Source organism: Chionomys nivalis, chromosome 4 (assembly GCF_950005125.1).
Source record: "Chionomys nivalis chromosome 4, mChiNiv1.1, whole genome shotgun sequence".
Lineage (NCBI taxonomy): Eukaryota > Metazoa > Chordata > Mammalia > Rodentia > Cricetidae > Chionomys > Chionomys nivalis.
Window position 1 is genome coordinate 1,831,462 of NC_080089.1, and position 23,951 is coordinate 1,855,412.

Below are 23,951 nucleotides of genomic sequence, written 5' to 3' on the forward strand. Positions count from 1 at the left end.
CGAAGTTTTAGCAATAGCAATAAGACAACATAAGGGGATAAAGGGGATTCAAATTGGAAAGGAAGAAGTTAAACTTGCATTATTTGCAGATGATATGATAGTGTACATGAGCGACCCCAAAAACTCCTCCAAAGAACTCCTACAGCTGATAAACGCCTTTAGTAACGTGGCAGGATACAAGATCAACTCCAAAAAATCAGTCGCCCTCTTATACACAAAGGATCTGGAAGCAGAGAGAGAAATAAGAGAATCATCACCTTTCACGATAGCCACAAACAGCATAAAATATCTTGGGGTAACTCTAACCAAGGAAGTGAAAGATCTATTTGACAAAAACTTTAAGGCATTGAAGAAAGAAATTGAAAAGGATACCAGAAAATGGAAGGATCTCCCTTGCTCTTGGATTGGGAGAATCAACATAGTAAAAATGGCAATTCTACCAAGGGCAATTTATAGATTCAATGCAATCCCCATTAAAATCCCATCAAAATTCTTCACAGATCTTGAAAGGACAATAATCAACTTTATATGGAGAAACAAAAAACCCAGGATAGCCAAAACAATCTTATACAATAAAGGAACTTCTGGAGGCATTACCATCCCTGACTTCAAACTCTATTACAGAGCTACAGTAATGAAAACAACGTGGTACTGGCATAAAAACAGAGAAGTCGACCAATGGAATCGTATAGAAGACCCGGATTTTAACCCACAAACCTATGAACAACTGATTTTCGATAAAGGAGCTAAAAGTATACAATGGAAGAAAGAAAGCATCTTCAACAAATGGTGCTGGCACAATTGGATGTCAACCTGTAGAAGAATGAAAATAGACCCATATCTATCACCATGCACAAAACTCAAGTCCAAATGGATCAAAGACCTCAATATCAATCTGAACACAGTGAACCTGATAGAAGAGAAAATGGGAAGTACCCTACAACATATGGGCACTGGAGATCGCTTCCTAGGTATAACCCCAGCAGCACAGACATTAAGGGCAACATTGAATAAATGGGACCTCCTGAAACTGAGAAGCTTCTGTAAAGCAAAGGACACTGTCATTAAGACAAAAAGGCAGCCTACTGACTGGGAGAAGATCTTCACCAACCCCGCAACAGACAAAGGTCTGATCTCCAATATATATAAAGAACTCAAGAAACTAGACTTTAAAAGGATAATTAACCCAATTAAAAAATGGGGCACTGAACTGAACAGAGAATTCTCAACAGAAGAAGTTAAAATGGCCAAAAGATACTTAAGGTCATGCTCAACCTCCTTAGCGATCAGAGAAATGCAAATCAAAACAACTTTGAGATATCATCTTACACCTGTCAGAATGGCTAAAATCAAAAACACCCAGGATAGCCTTTGCTGGAGAGGTTGTGGAGAAAGGGGTACCCTCATCCATTGCTGGTGGGACTGCAAACTTGTGCAACCACTTTGGAAATCAGTGTGGCGGTTTCTCAGAAAAATTGGGATCAACCTACCCCTGGACCCAGCAATACCACTCTTGGGAATATACCCAAGAGATGCCCTATCATATGACAAAAGCATTTGTCCAACTATGTTCATAGCAGCATTATTTGTAATAGCCAGAACCTGGAAGCAACCTAGATGCCCTTCAATGGAAGAATGGATGAAGAAAGTGTGGAATATATACACATTAGAGTACTACTCTGCGGTAAAAAACAATGACTTCTCGAATTTTGCATGCAAATGGATGGAAATAGAAAATACGATCCTTAGTGAGGTAACCCAGACCCAAAAAGAAGAACATGGGATGTACTCACTCATAATTGGTTTCTAGCCATGGATAGGGGCCACTGAGTCTATAATTTGTGATCCTAAAGAAGCTAAACAAGAGGGTAAACCCAAGGAAAAACATATAGATATCCTCCCAGCTATGGGAAATAGACATGACTGATGGGCAAAAAATTGGAATCTTGGGGGTGGGGTGGGATGGGGATGAGGGGTGATGGGGAAAGAAAACTGTGAAGGAGAGGATGAGCGGAACTGGGGGAATCGGGGTGATTGGGGATAAAGGAAGTTTGGATAGGGGAGCAGGGAAACTCATACCTTAGGTAAGGGAGCCACCTAAGGGGTGGCAAGAGACTTGAACTTGGAATGGCTACCAGATGCCCAGGGCAATGTCCCCAGTTAGTTCATTGGGGCACCTGAGGATAGGGAACCTGAAATGAACCTATCCTATTATCATACTGATGAATATCTTGCATATCGCCATAGAACCTTCATCTAGCGATGGATGGAGATAGAGCCAGAGACCCACACTGGAGCACTGGACTGAGCTCCCAAGGTTATAATGAGGAGCAGAAGGAGAGAGAACATGAACAAGGAAGTCAGGACCGTGAGGGGTGCACCCAACCACTGAGACAGTGGGGCCGATCTATTGGGAGCTCACCAAGGTCAGCTGGACTGCTACTGAAAAAACATGGGATAAAACCGGACTCTCAGAATGTGGCGGACAATGAGAGCTGACGAGAGGCCAAGGAGAATGGCACAGGAACTTTCAACTGGCGATAGATCGAGAGAGAGACAGAGACCCAAATTGGAGCAACGGTCTGAGCTCTTAAGGTCCAAATGAGGAGCAGAAGGAGGGAGAACATGAGCAAGGAAATCAGGACCACGAGGCGTGCACCCACCCACTGTGACAGTGGAACTGATCTATTGGGAGCTCTTCAAGGCCAGCTGGACTGGGACTGAATAAGCATGGGTTGAAACTGGACTCTCTGAACATGGCGGACAATGAAGGCTGATGAGAAGCCAAGGACAATGGCACTAGGTTTCGATCCTAATACATGAACTGGCTTTGTGGGAGCTTAGCCTGTTTGGATGTTCACCTTCCTGGGCCTGGATGGAAGTGGGAGGACCTTGGTCTTCCTGTAGGGCAGGGAATTTGGACTGCTCTTCAGTATCGAGAGGGAGGGGGAATGGACTGGGGGGAGGAGAAGAGGAGTGGGGATGGGGGAGGGGAGGGGGGGAGGGGGCAATGTGTGGGAGGAGGGGAGGGAAATGGGAAACAGGGAGCAGTTGGAAATTTTAATTAAAAAAGAATAAAAAAAAAAGAAAAAAAAAGAAAAAAAATGCCATTATGAAATCTACTACTTTGTAGCTAACTTAATAATCTTGTAATGGGAAATACTTGTTCCTGTAGCCATCGTCCCACTTGAAATGGAGTCCATGGGGCAGGTGTTGTGCTATATTAGTTCAGACATCTATTACAGTACCAGGCATATGGTCATGCGTAAAGCATTTGCTGAGCCAGTTGTTGCCATGCATGCATCTAATTCCAGCATTTAGAGGACTAAGGAAGGCCCAAAGATTCTGGCTAGAGACTCACCTAATCTGAGCAAGACCTTATCTTAAATAATAATTGCCTATTTGCCAAATACATTTTGATAGCAATTATTGAGCTTTGTATATTATGTCTGTCAGTGATTGGTTTGATTTTATTATGATGCCTATAAGTTGTTGTACACGCATATAGTAGCCTCTTGATAATTGTGTTTATGTTCTATGACAACTCTCATGTTTAAAAACCATCTGACCTTTAATTATTTGAAAGCATTCATCTGTAAAATAATTTGTTAATAAATCATTTTGTGAGAGTTAATATTTGATTTTTTTCTGGTTATTTTGACTTTTCCATTTTGATATTTTATTGTTTATGCTGTAATCCCTCTTAATATCTATTTTCTAAAATTTAGAAAGGTTTTTGCTATACATACCAGGGTAACCTTGGACTTGTTATGTAGCTCAGGCTAACCTTGAACTCAAGATTCTCCTCTCAGCTTCCAGAGTGCTGGGATTACTGGCATGCACCACCATGTCTTGCTCAATTATTTTTTAAATAAATTATGTGTCTAGGTGTTTTGTAAACTTTGTACATCATGTGCACACAATGTTCAGGTAGGCCAGAAGAGGGCATCAGATCCAGGGGACTGGAGTTACTGAGGGTTGTGATTGACCAAGCAGGTGCTGGCAATGAACACAGGCCCTTTGGAAGAACAAGTGCTCTTAACTGCTGAGCTACCTCTTCAGCCTCTCGTCAATTATTATGTACATGTATATTTATGCATATAAACATCTTCACTGCATGTAAGCATGTGTGTTGTGTGCTCCTAGATGAGAAGAACTGCAGTTACAGATGGTTTGAGTTTCTGTGTGAGTGCCAGAAATTGAATTCAGGTCCTCTGCAAGAGCAAACAGTTTTCTTAATCACAGAAAAAACCCTCCAGTCCTACATACATATAGTTTTTCTTTTCTTTTATTCTTCTTTTTTTTTTTGAGTCATGAGTTTACATAGCCCAGAACAATGGATTCTCCTGCTTTCCAAATCTGGGATTATAGGTATGTCCTACTGCACAAATATTTAGATCATCAACTCTTTTGGTTTTATGGGACAGGGTTTCTTTGTGTAGGCTTGGCTGTCTTGGAGCTCACTCTGTAGCCCAGGCTGGCCTCTAACGCATAGAGCTCTTCCTGCCTCTGGCTCCTGAGTGCTGGGATTAAAGGCATGTGCTCCCACCACTACCACCACCGGGCTTCATCAACTTTTTCTTCCTTCATTTCTTTTCCTTCCTTCCTTCCTTCCTTCCTTCCTTCCTTCCTTCATTCCTTCCTTTTTTCTTTAAAAACTTATTTTTATTTATATGAGTACTCTACCTGCACGTCCAACTTTATGTCAGACGAGGACAAGGGATCACACTATAGACAGTTGTGAGCCAGTATGTGGTTATTGGGAACTGAACTCAGCACCTCTGGAAGAGTAAGCAGTGTTCTTAGATGCTGAGCCACCTCTTCAGACCCTCATCAACATTTTCTTATAGACTGATTTTTGTTTAAATTTTTCATGACTCAAACTAACTTGCACTATTACTAAACATAGACCATTTTTCATTTTAAGATTTCCTGGCTGTTATGTATTTTAGATAGGGTCTTACTATGTGACCCTGCCTGACCTGGAACTTGCAATCCCCCCAGTGTCTGATAAGAAAGTGCTGGAATTGATGATACAAGGCACACTCCTGACCTCTCTTTTATTGAGGAAGGGAAAAGGGTCTTCCTAGTAAAAAGTAGTTGTTTTGTTTTGTTTTGTTCTTTTTGGTGGTACTGGGAATTGAGCCCAGGTCTGAAGCCACATGCTAAGAAAGTACTTTACCACAGGGCCATGTTTGTAGCCCATGTCAAATGCCATAGAAATTGTTAACGGTGAAAACAACTTTGTGTGGATTACTTGAATAGCTATTTTTGTAAAACTGTGGGTTTTACTTATACATTGCTTTTAAAAAAACAATAAAACTGGGTGCTAGTGGCTCACACCTTTAATCCCAGCAAATCCCAGCACTCCTGAGCCAGAGGCAGGCAGATGTCTGTGAGTACAAGGCCAGCCTGGTCTACAGAGTGAGTTCCACTGACAGCCAGAGCTAGACAGAGAAACCCTGTCTCAGACACACCAGAATTTAAACCACACTGCAAAATCACTCAAATCAGACAATTTAATACCTTATATAGATGTTGGATATTTTTCTGAATAAATACTTTATCATGGATAGGTCTTGTATCCTTTATTTTTTTAGAACTTGAAAACATACCAAGTTGCATATTAAGAAGGCAATCAAAAACATTTCCTCCTCTGTTCAAGTCTGCATTATTTCAAGGCTATCCATCACACACACACACACACACACACACACACATCGTAAGAACAGCATCAAACATTAGTCTTTAAGCTTTAAATAACTAAAGACAATGCATTCCTAAAAGCAGGAGAGCATACCATGAAGTTACAGCAGTTTTAGGTATAAAATATGGGGGGAATGAAATGTACTTCTGTGACAGGGATATATCTCAGTGTTTTGTTCAGCTTGTGCTCAATCCTCAGCACCACAAATAACAAACCAAATTTCCTTGTGCATGACATTATCAACACATATATTATCCTTAAAGGTGTGTTTCAGGCCCATAGATCTTCTGTACCAAGTAGTCTAAAGGCCTGTTCAATAACCTAAACACTTTCGTCTCTATTTATGCCCCTATAACTGCTCCCTTTTTTGTACTCCCTTGTTTGCCATTGTGCCTTAAGGGAAAGTTGTCACCGAGTATCAAGAGTTAATATGCATGAAGAACTTAAGAGCAGTTGACCTATATAAACACTCAATAAATATTCAGAACAACTTGTAAAGGAGAGTCTGCCATTATCTCCATTAAAAAAGTGAAAAGTTCTATTTTATATTCTATGTATATTTTGTTTGTATAGGCATAACCACACATGCACGAGAGTGCCTATGGAGGTCACAAAAGGGGCACCAGATCTCCTTGAGCTGGAGTCACAGGCGGTTGTGACCTGCCCAATGTGGGTACTGGGAACTGAATTTGGGTCCTGTGGTAGAATAGGAACGACTCTAAACCACTGAGCAATCTCCCAGTATCTCCACTCTTTTTCTTTCTTTTTTTGGAAGACAGGTTTTTCTGTGTAGCTCTGGTTGTCTTGGAATTTGTCTGTAGACCAGGCTGGCCTCAAACCCAGAGATTAGACTGCCTCCGTTTAATTAAATACGTGCACCACCGCTCAACCTATCCCCATTCTTATACACAAGGGATTCAAAGTACAAAAAGGTGAGGTCATACCCCAGGTCATACAAATAACAGACTGTTTCCTGTCAATCTGTATCAAACTTCCACACCTCCAATCCAGACAACTGCTGATCTAGACTAGACATGTTCTCCAAGGTATGTATATCTAGGTATCACTACATCAAAACTAAGATGTTGTTTGTTCTTCTCATGCTCATCCTTTCATGCATACATTGCTACCTAGAGACTGGCTGCTAGGACAGTCTGAATGCAGCAGCAGAATAGATTCTAACTGTCTTTCATTAGTCAGATATTAAAGGGATCTGACGTTAAAAGGGGAGACCATGTTTTGCTGCCCAATGAAATTGTTTTGCATTGGAAATATTTTAACTTTATTACATTTATTATTGTGTGTGTGTGTGTGAGAGAGAGAGAGAGAGAGAGAGAGAGAGAGAGACAGAAAGAGAGCGAGCAGCTGGTGGTCAGTAGCTGCTGATGCAGCAGGTTCTCTTCTACCATGTGGGTCTGGGGATTGAAAGCAGGTGTTTGGGTTTGTTGATAAGTGCCTTTACCTGCTGAATCATCTTGCTTACCCAGATTTTTTTTTAAATTAAAAGCATTGTAGGTGGTGGTGGCACGCACCTTTAATCTGAGCACTTTGGAAGCAGAGAAAGGTATATCCCAAAGTTCGATGCTAACCTGGTCTACAGAGTGAATGCCAGGAAAACTAGGGCTGCATCGAGAAATCTTGTCTCCAAAACAAACCAAAACAAACAAAGAAGCAAATAAATAAATAACACCATTTTAGTTTTGAAACCTTATAATAAGATTGTTATTTTAAATTGAGTTTATATTGACATTTTCTTAGTTTAATTGCTAATATAATTAATACTGCCAGACTTAGACAGTAAAACCAAAGCTCTCTGAAGGAATTACTAACCTTTGGAGAGTGAGCGACTCAAGTGTGGAACTAGAGAAGACCCACTTTCACCATCTGATTCTACAGTTTCTGAGAACTAGGTACAGAACATGGCAGCATGCAGCTGAGATCCATAGTTGGAGGCACTTACGCTTGACGGGTATAAAGGTCTGGTTCGTCGAGGTCCTGAGATCTTAATTCCTGTGTGGAGAGGCAGCCAGCACCACCGGTGGAAATGGAACTGCGCTTCATGCTCAGAACCTAATTCATGATTTCAATATCAGAAAAATGTTCCAGATGCAAGTGGATCATTAAGCAATAATTGTCACTTTTATTCTGAAGTAGAAGAGTAACTAAGTTTATTCCTTTACGATAGTATTTTCCCTGTGTGCTGTATTTGTTTGTCATGTATACTTAAGTCCTCAATAAAGATAACACCTATGCAACTTCAGGTATTCAATACACTCGAGCAAGACAATGCAAAAATGAACATATATGATTCCTGCATCACACGGCAATCCATGATCGCAAAATTTCAATGTGTTATCCCGAATACATCACTGGTATCTCTTATGTCTATTTCAATGGTAACTCACAGACTGCTTGACAAGAAATCTCAGGCTCCTTAACTCTCCTCAAAATGTTTCCTTTGGCTTCAAAATCAGGATTCATTCTCTTTTCCTAATATCTACTTTTCTTGCTTTTGTTTAACCCCATAGTTTAATACCCACTATTGTTTTTCTGGTTCTAATCTCCCTTTCAGTAAAGACAAGCAATCCATTCCATAACATAATGTAGAGGCTGCTTCCATTCTCAAAATATTTTAGTATCATAAGCATACCTATGTCAGACCCTGTCTTCGTCTCTGCAGCACTAGACGCTAGCCACTCAGCTTTTTCTGGTCCTGCCCTGGCTTCTTTCTAGGATAAGACAGAACTCACTGTTGATAAAATTAAATATATATATATATATATATATATATATATATATATATATATATATATATATGTAGTGAAGAGAAGTCACGCTATGCGATAAGGCTTATACAGGAGGCTTATTGGAAGATGAGAGAGAAGGGACAGAGAAGGCAGAGAGGGGAGCAGACTAGTCCCATGGGGTAAAGAGTGCGGGAGAGAGAGGGAGGTAGACACAGGAGAAGGGGGAGGTTAGGGGTAGGTCCACCTGTTACAAGGAACCATAGCAAATGTGCCCAGAAGTGGCTACAGGTGAAGTGCTCTTAGTGGCTACAGGTGAGGAGGTTTCCTGTCAGGACCCTAAGGACAGGCAGGCCAATGCAGATTCCCAAATACTAACACCAAATAATAACACCCACTTTATTGTTTGTTTGAGCTGGGGACTTTAGCACAATAGGCTGTGCACTGAGTCACATCACTCCTTGTTCGACTGCTTACATTCCACTTAGGTCTTATTCTCAAGCCTTCAGTTTCCCAGACTTTTTCTTCTTACATGGCTTTTCAGATGCTGCATTACCACAAGAACGCAGTGTTTTAACCTGTCCCTCCCAGGCAGTCCTCCCCTTCTCCCCCTCCCTGCGGAACACCTTGGTCAGCAATCAGCATCCTCTTTTCCCTCTCCAGGCGCTGCCCACACAAACTTACTGATCCCTGAACCCAGAACCTGGCAGATGCCGCCCCAGGTCTCTGATGCCACAGAGTTTCTTAGCAGGAACAGAGTTAACCCCATACCAGCAGTTACCTTTCTCTCTGGTTCTTGACCCCCAGCGCCCACTTCCAGTAAAATGCACAACTGCTTAGGAAGACACCCACCAATGCCAACCAGGAGCCATTTGGATTTTAAAGTCTCCGCCTGCGTGACATCAGAAAGCCTCTTGCGAGTACTCTTAAGCAAGAAGGCTATGCCAGTTCCCAGACAGTGGTGGGAAGTCCTAGGGCAAAAACTTAGATTTCTAAATCTTGCAGCTGTTGTGCCTCTGGCTAGAATTGTAGTTTTGTCCCTAGCAGCCCTTTTGAGTTTCAGTCTTTCCTAGCCATCAGTGTGTCTCCTCATCTGTATTTGAGACAATCAAGTACTTTTGCAGCAGTGCCCAGTTGTTTTCCATAGTATCTTTTATTGTTGTTTTGTTTTGTAAAATATCCCTGGGCCTGGTGAAATGGCTCCATGGGTAAGAGCACTGCCTGCTCTTCCAAAGAAATGGGTTAAATCCCCAGGACCCATAACTATAACTCTAATTTCAGGAGGTCTGATGCCCTCTTCTGGCCTTGGTGGGCACCAGACACACGTGTGGTATACAGACATACATGTAGGCAAAACACTTTATACATAAAATAAAAATAATAAAGATCTTTTTTAAAAAAATAAAGGCAAATCAAAAGTATTCTTGTACAGTTTTATCAGGACCTAAGTTCTCAAAATTCATTTCAACACTCATCTTAGTTTCAAGATGCCTTAAGAAGTACAAAATTTGCTGGTCTGTGGTGGTACATTCCTTTACTCCCAGTACTCAAGAGGCAGAGGCAGGGGGATCTCTGTGAGTTTGAGAAGAGTCTACAGAAGAAATACAAAATCACTTTAGCTAAGACATTTGAATTGGAAGTATTATCTCTGTTTGACCAAGATCTCCCATATTTTGTCATTACAAGGTCAATTAGCAAGACTATTGTAATAGCTATTGCTTATGCATTAACTACTCCTGGATTCTTTTTATAGAAGACTGAAGTGAGAAAGGATTAATGTTCTACGGGTGCTTAAATAAAGCAAGTTTTCACATACTAGTCCTTCTAAAATCATTCCTCATCAAAGAACTCATTGAAACAATTTTTTTGTACAAATTTTAAAAAGTTGAAGTCTACAGTCATCAGGCTGGTAGTCATAGACACACAAAAACCTGACAAGCTTGCTTTCTATGTCTACTTCTGAATGCCACTCAGGATCAAGTGAGATAAGTGTATCAGGATTTTAGCTTAGTGATACATGGCGTTAATAAATTAAAATTCATCCTAAGGAATGTAGTGGGAAGAAATGATAATGTAATCAAGTTGAATTTAATTTGCTAGATAATTTATAATGACATTTTAAGACATAAGCAACTGTAATATACTTTACTATTAGAAACTCTTTTAATTAATGCAGGCCACCTTATTCCCATGTGGTTATGCCGTGGCAGTATCTGTGAAAAATTCTTCAGAGCAGGTAATAGGGATATGTTACATCTCTTTTAATCTCCTTCTTTTTTTTTTCTGAGACAAGCTTGTCTATTTAACAGTCTTGGCTGTGTCCCTTTTTTACCTTTTATGTTAATTCTTTAAAAACAACTACTTCTTTATTTTATTTATTGTATTATGTGTAGTTGGAATTTTCCTTTGGGCCACCAAGAAACTCCCAAATAATTTATTATGAATGCTTCTTATTAATTATAAGTGCTTAGTCTTAGCTTAGGCTCATCCTGCTAGCTTTTTGAACTTAATTTAACCTGTTTCTATTCATCTACATTTTTCCTTGGGGCTTTTTTACCTTTCTTTTATTCTGTATGTCTTGGTTTCCTGCTTCCTCCATGTGTGTCTGATTGGCCACTGGTTTCTCCCTGGTATCTCTTTTTCTTTCTTCCTTTCTAAGCCTAAATTCCTCCTGCTACTCAGTTTCCCTGCCTGCAAGTCCTGCCTATACCTCTTTCTTGCTATTGGCCATTTAGCTTTTTGTTAGACTAATCAGGTGCCTTAGGCAGACAAGGTAAAACAGCAACACATTTTTACATATAATTCAACAAATGCAACACGTCTTTACATAGTTATACAAATATTTTGTAACAATGAAACATCATTTCTCCTTTTACTTTTTTTCTTCAAACCTGCTCTTATATGCCTCCTTGTTCCCTTTCAAATTCATGGATTTTTCATTAATTTTGTTACATGCATATGTGTATGTAACCTGCCCAATCTGTATGTTACTTGTCTGTATGCTGTCAGGGTTATAATTAGGTTGAAGGGAGATAAATACACAGGGAGAAAGGAGAGCAAAATAATAGTATGGATATGTGAAAAAATCACAAGGATTCATACTGTTAAGTACCTAAGAAACTATAACACACGCATACTTTAATTTAGTATAATGTTATTTGTATGTATGATTCAGGGCTCACCATTTGGTATTGGATAAGCATTTCGTGTACTCTTCCCACAGTAGGACTAAAACTGTTTCTCCACTCCCGGCATTTGTGAGTTCCCTATAGTTCTTTGTGTAGGGCTGGTTGGCCCCTTGTCCCTTATAGATTGCCTCTTGTCCTTATTCAGCTCATACTTAAGCAGCCATGTTAATAAGATTTTATTGGTGTAGATTCTGACATTCCTAGGAGATACAATGTCACAGCAAACTCCATGATGCTCTGGCTCTTATAATCTATGTGTCCCCTCCTTTACAATGTTTCGTGATACTTACGTGTAGTGATATTTCATTTGTATTTTAATAAAGAAAGTTTAGCTGAAGATCAGAGAGTAAGTGGTAGCACACACCTTTAATCTCAGTAGCCACACTAGTTTGCCATAGAAACCTGGCGGTGCACGCCTTTAATCCCAGTGGTGCACATCTTTAATCCCAACCTAAAGAATGGAATGCAAGACAGAAGGAGAAAGCTCTCAGACACAGTCTCATCACCCTGTTATTTGATTTCTCTGTTAGATTGCCTTCACATATGCATTTATTTCAGGAAGCATCGACTGTATCAATACCCATGCCACTGCACACTACTTCCGTGGCCTTAGTTTTAGCTGTTTCTCCCTGTATACACTCCCTCGTCCCTCTATTTCTCTCCTTGCACCTCCCCTCACCAGCCTGTACCTTTCTATTCTATCTCTTCTTTCCTGATGAGATGCTTCTCTCCTCCTTAGTCTGTTACTCTATGCTTAATCTCTGTGATTCTGTATATCCACATGTAAGCTAATACATGCCACATTTGGCTTTCTGTGTCTGGGTACCTCACTCAGGGTGATTTCTCCCCCTAGTTCTACCCATTTACTGTGAATTTAATTCTTTATAATGGCTGAGTAATATTCATTTGTATAAAGGTTCCAATTTTTATTATCCATTCATATTCATATCTTGAATATGTTATCCAATTTCTGGGCATTATTAATAGAGCAGCAATGGACATGGTTGAGTAAGCGTCTCTGTGGTAGGATGAAGTTTCCTTTGGGTAAATGCCCAAGAGTGATAGAGCTGGATCACGAGGTAGATCAGTTCCCATCTCTCTAAGGTAAATCCACACTCATTTCCATAGTGACTGTATGAGTCTGCACTGCTACCAGCAGTGGATGAGTGTACCCCTTATTCTATGTCCTTGCCAGCAGGAACTGTCACTCGTATTATTGATCCTAAGGATTCTGACAGGTGTAAAATGGACTCACAAAGCAGACTTGGTTTGCATTTCACTAATGACTGAGAATGTTGAACATTTAAGTCTTTCTCAGCCACTTAAGATTCCCTATTGAGAATTCTCTGTTTAAAAATTCCCAGTTTTAATTGAGTCATTTGTTTTCTTGATATCTAGCCTTTTGAGTTCTTTATACATTTTGTTTGAGTTTTTTTGTATAATTTTGGATATTAGCCCTCTATTGGGTGTGTAGTTGATAAAAAAATATTTTACCATTCTGTAAGCTGCCACTTTGTCTGATTGATGGGATCTTTTGTCATGCAGAAGCTTTTCAGTTTCATGAGATCCCATTTATTAATTGTTGAAATTAGTGTCTGTGTTAATAGTGTTCTGCTCAGAAAGTCTTTTCCTATGTCATTGATTTCAGGGATCTTCCCTTCTTTTTCTTCTGTTAGGTTCAAGATATCTGGTTTTAGGTTGAGGTCTGTGTGGGAATTCCTTTCCATTAAATATTTTTTGGGATGTGGGGGTGTGTCAGCAATAGGGTGGCTTCTGTGTGCTGACATGATCTCTTATAAGGGAGAGAATGGTCTCCCATGTATTTCTGGTTTCTTCATCAAAGATCAGGAGTCCGTAGGCACTTGAATTACACCTGACTTCTCAGTGGAAACCATGAAAGCCAGAATGTCTTAGATAGATGTGCTGCCAACACTAAGAGACCATGAAGGCAATCCCAGAGTACTATTCGCAGCAAAGCTTGCATTCACCATCAATGGAGAAAAAAGATATTCCAGGACAAAAACAGATTTAAATAATAGGTAGCCACAAACCCAGCCTTACAGAAACTACTAGAAGGCAAAGCACAAACCAAGGAAGCTAAGAACACCCATAATAACACAGACATCTGACAACTCTCCACCACCACAACTCAAAGAAGGGAAACACACACTCTAATAGTAGGTTTCAACACTCCTCTCTCACCAATGGACAGGCTAAACAGACAGAAACTTAATGGAGCAGTAAGAGATATCACAGATGTAGTGAAACAAATGAAATTAATAGACATCTATAGAACATTCCACCCAACAGAAAAGAAAATACCTTCTTCTCAGCATCTCATGGAACCTTCTCAAAAATTGATCACATAATCAGTAACAAAGCAAACATTTACAGATACAAAAGAAAATGTAGTAACCAGCTGTGTACTATTGGATTACCATGGAATAATGCTAGAATTCAACAACAATTCTACCCCCAGAATGCCTACAAACTCATGAAAACTGAACAGTCAACTACTCTCCAGAAGATGACATCAGATACCTTAGAATTAGAGATATAAGGGATTGTGAGCTGCCATATGGGTGCTGTTAACTGAACCTTTGTCCTCTGCAAGAGCGGCAAGTGCTCTTAATCATGGATTCATCAACCCAGCCCTAGAAGGTACTTCATTTTTTCCCTTAAACCCGGATGTCATTAGGAAAGATCCTTTTACAGATGGTGCTGAGAAAACTGGGTATGTACCTGTAGAAGAATGAAATCAGGTCGAGTCTCAAACTACATGAAACATTGAAAATAGATCACAGACTTCATGTGAAGACAGGACATGCTGAAACTGCAGGGAAGACACATCAACTATGTCCCGTGTCAACAATCATCCTATGCAGAGGTAGAAACTTCTGAATGGACTGTGACAGCAGAGAACACAACCCAAGGACTGACACATGGATTATAGCAAACTAAAAACCTGCCTAACAATGGAAGGAACCTCACAACTGAAGAGACAGCTTACAGATTTGAGAAATCATTGCCAACTCTGTATCGCATAGGGTTCTATTATGTAAAAACAGCCAAGATTAAACCAAATCCAATCCATACATGAGGTAATGAGGTGAGCAGACAGTCCTCAAAGGAAGAAATAGAAATGGCAAATAATATTTGATGATGGGTTCAACATCCTAAGCCATCAGGGAAAGGTGAAATTAAAATGATTTATACTGTCACCTTACTAGCTCAGAATGACTTTCATCAAGAAAACAGAACAACAGATGCTGGCAGGAATTTGAGGAAAGAGGAAACTTTACTCACTGCTAATGAGCATAAATTGCATCTACTGAGGAAATCAGTAAGTAGGTTTGTCAAAAATGAGAAAGTGGTGGGACAGATGTCTCAGGGAAAAGCACTGGCTGCTCTTACAGAGGAACTGGGTTTGGTTCCCAGCACCCACTTGGTGGCTCAGAACCATCTATAACTACAGTTCCAGGGAATCCCTTTCTGGCCTCCACAGTCACCACGGATGTACACATATATTGCAGGAAAAATATTCACACACATAAAAATAAAAGATAAACAAATCTTTGAGGACGACAACCAAAACTATCACATGATCTGCCTATATGCCTCAGTGATAAAGAGCACTTCTTGTACTTCCAGAGGACCAGCATTTGATTCCCAACACTCAAACCAGGCAGTTCACAACCACCTGTAACACAAGCCCCAGGAGGGTCTGACATCTCTCATCTCTGTGGTCACACACACACACACACACACACACACACACAGATTTAAAAGTAAAAAAATGACATTTGTAGGAAAATGGGTGAAATTTCAATTCGGAATGTTAGCTGAAATAAACTGCGTTCAGAAAAACACTATGTTTTCTCTCATGTGTGTATTCTTGATTGAAGTTTCTATGTGTGAGTGGGTCGGTGTCCATGTGTGGATGACTCATGAAACTAGAGAACTGTGAGAGGGAAAAAGAGACCTGAAGGATTAGGGTACAGGAACACTGACAGAAGATAATGCAATATTGTACTGGGAGAGCAGAAATTAGGTTGTTGTGGGCAATGGAAAAACAGCAAGAATGGGACAGAGGGGAGGGCAAGGCAAAGGCCAGAGGGCAGGGTGTGGAAGAAGAAAACATGTGTAAAAATGCCATTATGAGCTTGTCCCATCCAGCTTGCATCCAGAACCCTTCTTCCTTCTGTCCCCTTTCCTCTTTGGGCACATAAGGCCATCCAGCTCAGTCTGTCTGGCGCTGGGGCCAAATCCTCAGGGCAAGTAGACAGGCGAGACCTCCTTTGTCTCACTGGCCCGCCTGCACCAACCAAGGTAGGAGCTTTGTTTACGAACTACCCAACCTGCACGGAGATCTGATCTCGGCACCAGGAGAGACAGCAGTGCGGCCAGTTTGTGACCAGCGGTGGCGGAAGCAGCCCTGGACAGGGAACTCTGAAGTTCCTCATCCCCCTCCCTATACTCCCCGGGCTCCCTGCAGGGGCTCAACCCCCCCATACTGCCTCTCTCTTCTTGCCCCACCCAGCTTGCATCCAGAACCCTTCTTCCCTCTGTCCCCTTTCCTCTTTGGGCACATATCACCATCCAGCTCAGTCTGTCTGGCGCTGGGGGCAAATCCTCAGGGCAAGTAGGCAGGCGAGACCTCCTTTGTTTCACTGGCCCGCCTGCACCAACCAAGGTAGGCGCTTTGTTTACGAACTACCCAACCTGCATGGAGATCTGATCTCGGCACCAGGAGAGACAGCAGTGTGGTGAGTTTGTGACCAGCGGCGGCGGAAGCAGCCCTGGACAGGGAACTCTGAAGTTCCTCATCCCCCTCCCTATACTCCCCGGGCTCCCTGCAGGGGCTCTACCCCCCCATACTGCCTCTCTCTTCTTGTCCCACCCAGCTTGCATCCAGAACCCTTCTTCCTTCTGTCCCCTTTCCTCTTTGGGCACATAACACCATCCAGCTCAGTCTGTCTGGTGCTGGGGGCAAATCCTCAGGGCAAGTAGGCAGGCGAGACTTCCTTTGTTTCACTGGCCTGCCTGCAACAAGCAAGGAGAGACATCACTAGAACACCAGGAGAGCTAGCACTGCAGAGAGCCATCACTGGGAAGGTACATCAGTAGGCAAGGAGACCTGATCCGGTAAAAGAAGATCCAGAGGGGAGCATTCGGAGAAAGAGATGGGCAGGCGCCAATGCAAGAATTCACCTAACAATCTGAAAAACTATATGAAACCACCAGAACCCAGCGACATCCCAACAGGTGGACATGAACACCTTAATCATGAAGAAGTAGATAAAATTGACTTTATGAAAGTGATTGACGCCCTTAAACAACATGTAAAAAATGCCCTTATAGAAATGGATGAGAAGTATAACAGAAAGTTTGAAGAATTGAGTAAATCAGTGAATGATACCCTAGGAAACCAAGGAAAAACAATCAAACAGATAATGGAAACAGTTCAAGACTTAAAAACTGAAATGGAGGCAAAGAAGAAAACACAAACAGAAGGCCAGCTGGACAGGGAAAATCTAGGTAAACGAATAGAGACTACAGAAGCAAGCATAACCAACAGAATACAAGAGATAGAAGAAAGAATCTCAGATTCTGAAGATACCATAGAGAAAATAAACACGCTGATCAAAGAAAACAGCAAGGCCAACAAATTCTCATCACAAAACATTCAGGAAATATGGGACACAATAAAAAGACCAAACCTAAGAATAATAGGAATAGAAGAAGGAGAAGAAGTGCAGCTCAATGGTCCAGAAAATATATTTAATAAAATTATAGAAGAAAACTTTCCCAACCTAAAGAAAGATATACCTATGAAGGTTCAAGAAGCATACAGAACACCGAATAGGCTGGATCAAAAAAAAAACATCCTCTCGCCATATAATAATCAAAACACAAAGCATACAGAATAAAGAAAGAATACTAAGAGCAGCGAAGGAAAAAGGCCAAGTTACTTATAAAGGTAAACCTATCAGACTTACACCTGACTTCTCTATGGAAACCATGAAAGCCAGAAGGTCCTGGATAGATGTACTGCAGAAACTAAGAGACCATGGATGCAAGCCCAGACTACTATACCCAGCCAAGCTTTCGTTCACTATAAATGGAGAAAACAAAATTTTCCAGGATAAAAACAAATTTAAACAATACGTAGCCACAAATCCAGCCTTACAGAAAGTAATAGAAGGAAAATCACTAACCAAGGAGTCCAACAATGACCACAATATCTCAGACAACTAGAGACCCTTCACCAGCGCAACACAAAGAAGGGGAACACACAAAATTTACAACTTAAAAAATGACCGGAGTTAACAACCACTGGTCATTAATATCACTTAATGTCAATGGACTCAACTCTCCTATAAAAAGGCACAGACTAAGAGATTGGATACGAAAACAGGATCCAACATTCTGCTGTTTACAAGAAACACACCTCAACCACAAAGACAGGCACCTACTCAGAGTAAAGGGTTGGGATAAGGCTTATCAAGTAAATGGACCTAAGAAACAAGCAGGGGTGGCCATACTAATTTCTAACAAAGTTGACTTCAAACTTAAATCATTCAGGAGAGATGGAGAGGGACATTTTCTACTCATAACAGGAACAATTCATCAGGATGAAGTCTCAATCCTGAATATCTATGCCCCTAATATAAAAGCACCCACGTACGTAAAAGAAACATTGTTAAAACTCAAGGCAGCCATCAAACCGCACACATTAATAGTAGGAGACTTTAATACTCCTCTCTCACCAATGGACAGGTCAAGTAGACAGAAACCTAACAGAGAAATAAGAGAATTAATGGAGTTAATGAATCAAATGGACTTAACAGACATCTATAGAATATTCCACCCAAATAGGAAAGAATATACCTTCTTCTCTGCAGATCATGGAACCTTCTCAAAAATCGACCACATACTCGGTAACAAAGCAAACATCCACAGTTACAAAAAAATATTAAGAACCACCTGTATCTTATCAGATCACCATGGATTAAAGCTAGAATTCAGCAACAATGCTACCCCCAGAAAGCCTACAAACTCATGGAAACTGAATAGTCAACTACTGAACCATACCTGGATTAAGGAAGAAATAAAGAAAGAAATTAAACTCTTCCTTGAAGACAATGAAAATAAAGAAACAACATACTCAAACCTATGGGACACTATGAAAGCAGTTCCGAGAGGAAAGTTCATAGCACTAACTGCCCACTTAAAGAAAACAGAGAAAGCACACATTGGAGACTTAACAGCCCACCTGAAAGCTCTAGAAAAAAAAGAAGCAGACTCACCTAGAAGGGGTAGAAGACTGGAAATAATCAAACTGAGGGCTGAAATCAACAAAATAGAAACACAGAAAACAATTGAAAGAATCAATGAATCAAAAAGCTGGTTCCTGGAGAAAATCAACAAGATTGATAAACCCCTATCCAAACTAATCAAACGGCAGAGAGAGAATTTGCAAATTAATAAGATCAGAAATGAAAAGGGAGACATAACCACAGACACAGAGGAAATTCAGAGACTCATTAGATCTTACTACAAAAGCCTGTATGCCACAAAACTGGAAAATGCAAAAGAAATGGACGCTTTTTTAGATAAATACCATTTACCAAAGTTAAACCAGGACCAGGTGAACAACCTAAATAGACCTATTAGTCGTGAAGAATTAGAAGCGGTTATCAAAAACCTCCCTTCCAAAAAAAGTCCAGGACCAGATGGTTTCAATGTGGAATTCTACCAGAACTTCCAAGAAGACCTAATACCTATTCTCCTTAATGTATTTCACAATATAGAAACAGAAGAGTCATTGCCAAATTCCTTTTATGAAGCTACAGTAACTCTGATACCAAAACCACACAAAGACCCAACCAAGAAAGAGAATTACAGGCCAATCTCACTCATGAACATCGACGCAAAAATCCTCAACAAAATTCTGGCAAACCGAATCCAAGAACACATTAGAAAAATTATCCATTATGATCAAGTAGGCTTCATACCAGAGATGCAGGGCTGGTTTAACATACGCAAATCTATCAATGTAATACATCATATAAATAAACTGAAAGAAAAAAACCATATGATCGTTTCATTAGATGCTGAAAAAGCATTTGACAAAATTCAACATCCCTTTATGATAAAAGTCTTGGAGAGATTAGGGATACAAGGGTCATACCTAAATATAATTAAAGCTATATACAGCAAGCCGACAGCTAATATCAAACTAAATGGAGAGAAACTTAAAGCCATCCCACTAAAATCAGGAACACGCCAAGGCTGTCCACTCTCTCCATACCTCTTCAATATAGTTCTCGAAGTTTTAGCAATAGCAATAAGACAACATAAGGGGATAAAGGGGATTCAAATTGGAAAGGAAGAAGTTAAACTTGCATTATTTGCAGATGATATGATAGTGTACATGAGCGACCCCAAAAACTCCTCCAAAGAACTCCTACAGCTGATAAACGCCTTTAGTAATGTGGCAGGATACAAGATCAACTCCAAAAAATCAGTCGCCCTCTTATACACAAAGGATCTGGAAGCAGAGAGAGAAATAAGAGAATCATCACCTTTCACGATAGCCACAAACAGCATAAAATATCTTGGGGTAACTCTAACCAAGGAAGTGATAGATCTATTTGACAAAAACTTTAAGGCATTGAAGAAAGAAATTGAAAAGGATACCAGAAAATGGAAGGATCTCCCTTGCTCTTGGATTGGGAGAATCAACATAGTAAAAATGGCAATTCTACCAAGGGCAATTTATAGATTCAATGCAATCCCCATTAAAATCCCATCAAAATTCTTCACAGATCTTGAAAGGACAATAATCAACTTTATATGGAGAAACAAAAAACCCAGGATAGCCAAAACAATCTTATACAATAAAGGAACTTCTGGAGGCATTACCATCCCTGACTTCAAACTCTATTACAGAGCTACAGTAATGAAAACAACGTGGTACTGGCATAAAAACAGAGAAGTCGACCAATGGAATCGTATAGAAGACCCGGATTTTAACCCACAAACCTATGAACAACTGATTTTCGATAAAGGAGCTAAAAGTATACAATGGAAGAAAGAAAGCATCTTCAACAAATGGTGCTGGCACAATTGGATGTCAACCTGTAGAAGAATGAAAATAGACCCATATCTATCACCATGCACAAAACTCAAGTCCAAATGGATCAAAGACCTCAATATCAATCTGAACACACTGAACCTGATAGAAGAGAAAATGGGAAGTACCCTACAACATATGGGCACTGGAGATCGCTTCCTATGTATAACCCCAGCAGCACAGACATTAAGGGCAACATTGAATAAATGGGACCTCCTGAAACTGAGAAGCTTCTGTAAAGCAAAGGACACTGTCATTAAGACAAAAAGGCAGCCTACTGACTGGGAGAAGATCTTCACCAACCCCGCAACAGACAAAGGTCTGATCTCCAATATATATAAAGAACTCAAGAAACTAGACTTTAAAAGGATAATTAACCCAATTAAAAAATGGGGCACTGAACTGAACAGAGAATTCTCAACAGAAGAAGTTAAAATGGCCAAAAGATACTTAAGGTCATGCTCAACCTCCTTAGCGATCAGAGAAATGCAAATCAAAACAACTTTGAGATATCATCTTACACCTGTCAGAATGGCTAAAATCAAAAACACCCAGGATAGCCTTTGCTGGAGAGGTTGTGGAGAAAGGGGTACCCTCATCCATTGCTGGTGGGACTGCAAACTTGTGCAACCACTTTGGAAATCAGTGTGGCGGTTTCTCAGAAAAATTGGGATCAACCTACCCCTGGACCCAGCAATACCACTCTTGGGAATATACCCAAGAGATGCCCTATCATATGACAAAAGCATTTGTCCAACTATGTTCATAGCAGCATTATTTGTAATAGCCAGAACCTGGAAGCAACCTAGATGCCCTTCAATGGAAGAATGGATGAAGAAAGTGTGGAATATATACACATTAGAGTACTACTCTGCGGTAAAAAACAATGACTTCTCGAATTTTGCATGCAAATGGATGGAAATAGAAAATACGATCCTTAGTGAGGTAACCCAGACCCAAAAAGAAGAACATGGGATGTACTCACTCATAATTGGTTTCTAGCCATGGATAGGGGCCACTGAGTCTATAATTTGTGATCCTAAAGAAGCTAAACAAGAGGGTAAACCCAAGGAAAAACATATAGATATCCTCCCAGCTATGGGAAATAGACATGACTGATGGGCAAAAAATTGGAATCTTGGGGGTGGGGTGGGATGGGGATGAGGGGTGATGGGGAAAGAAAACTGTGAAGGAGAGGATGAGCGGAACTGGGGGAATCGGGGTGATTGGGGATAAAGGAAGTTTGGATAGGGGAGCAGGGAAACTCATACCTTAGGTAAGGGAGCCACCTAAGGGGTGGCAAGAGACTTGAACTTGGAATGGCTACCAGATGCCCAGGGCAATGTCCCCAGTTAGTTCATTGGGGCACCTGAGGATAGGGAACCTGAAATGAACCTATCCTATTATCATACTGATGAATATCTTGCATATCGCCATAGAACCTTCATCTAGCGATGGATGGAGATAGAGCCAGAGACCCACACTGGAGCACTGGACTGAGCTCCCAAGGTTATAATGAGGAGCAGAAGGAGAGAGAACATGAACAAGGAAGTCAGGACCGTGAGGGGTGCACCCAACCACTGAGACAGTGGGGCCGATCTATTGGGAGCTCACCAAGGTCAGCTGGACTGCTACTGAAAAAACATGGGATAAAACCGGACTCTCGGAATGTGGCGGACAATGAGAGCTGACGAGAGGCCAAGGAGAATGGCACAGGAACTTTCAACTGGCGATAGATCGAGAGAGAGACAGAGACCCAAATTGGAGCAACGGTCTGAGCTCTTAAGGTCCAAATGAGGAGCAGAAGGAGGGAGAACATGAGCAAGGAAATCAGGACCACGAGGCGTGCACCCACCCACTGTGACAGTGGAACTGATCTATTGGGAGCTCTTCAAGGCCAGCTGGACTGGGACTGAATAAGCATGGGTTGAAACTGGACTCTCTGAACATGGCGGACAATGAAGGCTGATGAGAAGCCAAGGACAATGGCACTAGGTTTCGATCCTAATACATGAACTGGCTTTGTGGGAGCTTAGCCTGTTTGGATGTTCACCTTCCTGGGCCTGGATGGAAGTGGGAGGACCTTGGTCTTCCTGTAGGGCAGGGAATTTGGACTGCTCTTCAGTATCGAGAGGGAGGGGGAATGGACTGGGGGGAGGAGAAGAGGAGTGGGGATGGGGGAGGGGAGGGGGGGAGGGGGCAATGTGTGGGAGGAGGGGAGGGAAATGGGAAACAGGGAGCAGTTGGAAATTTTAATTAAAAAAGAATAAAAAAAAAAAGAAAAAAAAAGAAAAAAAAATGCCATTATGAAATCTACTACTTTGTAGCTAACTTAATAATCTTGTAATGGGAAATACTTGTTCCTGTAGCCATCGTCCCACTTGAAATGGAGTCCATGGGGCAGGTGTTGTGCTATATTAGTTCAGACATCTATTACAGTACCAGGCATATGGTCATGCGTAAAGCATTTGCTGAGCCAGTTGTTGCCATGCATGCATCTAATTCCAGCATTTAGAGGACTAAGGAAGGCCCAAAGATTCTGGCTAGAGACTCACCTAATCTGAGCAAGACCTTATCTTAAATAATAATTGCCTATTTGCCAAATACATTTTGATAGCAATTATTGAGCTTTGTATATTATGTCTGTCAGTGATTGGTTTGATTTTATTATGATGCCTATAAGTTGTTGTACACGCATATAGTAGCCTCTTGATAATTGTGTTTATGTTCTATGACAACTCTCATGTTTAAAAACCATCTGACCTTTAATTATTTGAAAGCATTCATCTGTAAAATAATTTGTTAATAAATCATTTTGTGAGAGTTAATATTTGATTTTTTTCTGGTTATTTTGACTTTTCCATTTTGATATTTTATTGTTTATGCTGTAATCCCTCTTAATATCTATTTTCTAAAATTTAGAAAGGTTTTTGCTATACATACCAGGGTAACCTTGGACTTGTTATGTAGCTCAGGCTAACCTTGAACTCAAGATTCTCCTCTCAGCTTCCAGAGTGCTGGGATTACTGGCATGCACCACCATGTCTTGCTCAATTATTTTTTAAATAAATTATGTGTCTAGGTGTTTTGTAAACTTTGTACATCATGTGCACACAATGTTCAGGTAGGCCAGAAGAGGGCATCAGATCCAGGGGACTGGAGTTACTGAGGGT